This window comes from Euprymna scolopes, chromosome 28 (genome assembly GCF_053919585.1).
Source record: "Euprymna scolopes isolate OS-2025 chromosome 28, ASM5391958v1, whole genome shotgun sequence".
NCBI classification, from domain to species: Eukaryota; Metazoa; Mollusca; class Cephalopoda; order Sepiida; family Sepiolidae; genus Euprymna; species Euprymna scolopes.
Genome location: NC_136509.1, coordinates 101,883,030 through 101,885,880, shown reverse-complemented (window position 1 = coordinate 101,885,880; position 2,851 = coordinate 101,883,030).

The following is a 2,851-nucleotide window of genomic DNA, read 5'->3' as shown; positions in this document are numbered from 1 at the left end:
GTTCCAAATGGTCCAAAATGATCCAAAAGGCAGAATTCCTTGGAAAAAATCCCAAATGGAATGAGTTTAAAATCATTAAATGAAAATATAATATATATATATATATATATATATATATATATATATATATATATATATATATATATATATATAAAGAGTGAACGATAAAATTACCAACATCGAAAAGACGAAATGATTCTATTTCCATTTAATGAAAACCGGCTTTCTTTCTTTTATTGCGCATCATCTACTTGCTTTTTAGTTGTGTAAAAATCCCAAGAGCGATAAGAGTCTTCTATCATGTCTGAAAGTGACAGAATGTTCAACGAGTGAGATTCGAAATCCGCCGCTGCAGAACTCCGGCTCTCTATCGATCCGAGTTATGACAACAGGACCATTGCCATTGCCAGTTGTTTTCGCTATTACAACCGGATAAATAAACAACGAAAAACTCAACAACCTTAGCTGTATAGATTAAGGAATTAAAGTAAAATAAAACTGAATATAAATTAAGATGGTCAATGATTGATAAGGGGAAAAATATAAACCTAGCAAATCGAAAAGATGCAACCTATGTATATTAGAATCTTACCATATACTAATATCAGAAGAAAAATTATTAAGCAAAAGACTAGATGTAATCCACGGGTGTTTGCACAGAAACAAATATTTAATGTCACGCACTAGAGCAGATTAGGAAAAGAAATGCAAGCGAGGTAATCCTAGATAAAAAATGATACCACGAGAGTGACCTCCCTGCATCGGGTAATATAATACGAATTCAAACACTAAGCAAAAACAAAAAAACAATATTAAAATAAACACGCATAAATATAGGAATAAAATTATATAAAATTATATGATAATTGGAAAGAAAAACAAATAGGAAAAACAGGGAAAATTAAAACAAAAATAAATAATTAATAAATAAAAAAATAAAATACGAAAGTACCGGCTAAAACGGAAAACTATCTTTACATAACACCAAAAGATGGAAGAAGTGAGGAAGAATGGCTGTGGAAATCTTTTTACCCAAATACGATGTCCAGCATGTTAAAAATATACCATTTGTTGTAAAAATTTAATGGATAAACATCTGAAGAAGTTGGTGGGGACAGGATATTTTTACGGAAACATAAATCGTAAATTTGCCAACTCATTAATGAAACAGTTGTAATGAAAAAATCCAGGAAATAAACGAAGGCTATAAAAAGAAAACGTGAGTCTTTGAATTTTCAACAAAATTTTGCACTGTATATGCTCAGCACATATTAAATAGATATATTGAGCTTAACTCAAAATTAACGGTGAATGATTTTAAAATAACAATCTAGACCCGTTAAACGAAAACGGTATACATTGAAAGTAACGGCATTTCAAAAACAAACTTTAATATATATATATATATATATATATATATATATATATATATATATATATATATCCTCTTAATGTCTAATATATGAATATATATATATAGAGAGAGAGGGAGAGAGAGAAAGAGAGAGAGCTTGATATAGATATGTACGTTCATACGTACTATAAAGCCAACTGAATTTTACCGATCATAAAATACGCTTAAATATAATATTTTAATTAATGCTAGTTTTGTATTTATTATTATAGAGTCAATCCTCTGTTGATTATTATATTATGCTCACCATATATTTCTGATTTCAAGATTAAAAAAATATAAATTGGGTACCATCAGATAGAATCGAAACCAAATTGCATTGCTCTTCAGCCATATTCACTACCGTTTGAGCTCGTTAATATGCATATAAAAGTTTAAAAAAAATAATTTTATAACTGTCCAAGTGTAAAAGAACGCCTGCCGCTATTTTTTAGCATTTGTGTACTAGTGTTCTTAGATATGTTTTTTTACGGAAATTCACCCGATACAAGTCGAAAATCAAAAAACAAAACCCTATCTAAAAATAGCTTTTCTCTTTTCTAGATAAAAGAAAAATAATTTTTACGGGTGAATATTTTACGTTACACCGGCAAGGAAGATAATAAAATGTCAGCAAATCATTTCACCTGTAAAAATCAAACAAACAGACTTATTATATAAAGATATAGCTGAGTGGTAGGGCATTCGACTACGGATTGAATGTTCCCTTGTTATTAAAGACTGGGTGGTGTACCTCACCATTTTTCTTTGAATGAGTTCAATATATGAGAAAAGAATGAGCACCATTTGAAATCGCCGCAAATCATTTCTGTTCTCATGTTTGCATATTTTCAAACTAAACATTAATCGGGCGTGACTTTTCCAGGGCATTCATTATCAGCTGACATGATATCGTAAACAAACACAGACGGAATTTAATGAATGATATTATCATCATTATTTTTAAGTAATTATTGCTTTTTTTTTTTTTTTTTTTTTTTTGCGAATTAGTCTACCCGGCAAATTATTCCTCGTAATATATAATAATCAATAGAGGATTGATTCTATAATAATACATACGCAATCTGCATAAATTAAATTATTATTTTTTAGCTTATTGTACGACCGGGCAACGTCAGGCGTTAGCTAGTATATATATATATATATATATATATATATATATATATATATATATATAATAGCGGAGGTACAGGGCGTTGCCCGGGTGCCGAGAGGTGGGGGAGAGCGAATCAAAACAATAGTTCAGCCCGGGTGGAGAGCAATGTTTATAAAAGTGATAGTAGCGGAGGTGGGCATCAAAGCAACAGTAGGCAGCCCAGGGGGGGGGGGGCGAGAGGTGTTAAATTTAATAACTTTTTTAAATATAAAACTATGTTGTTTTTGTACTGTAATTGCTTGAGGAATTACTGTCTGTGAATTTTTGATTAAAAAAATAAT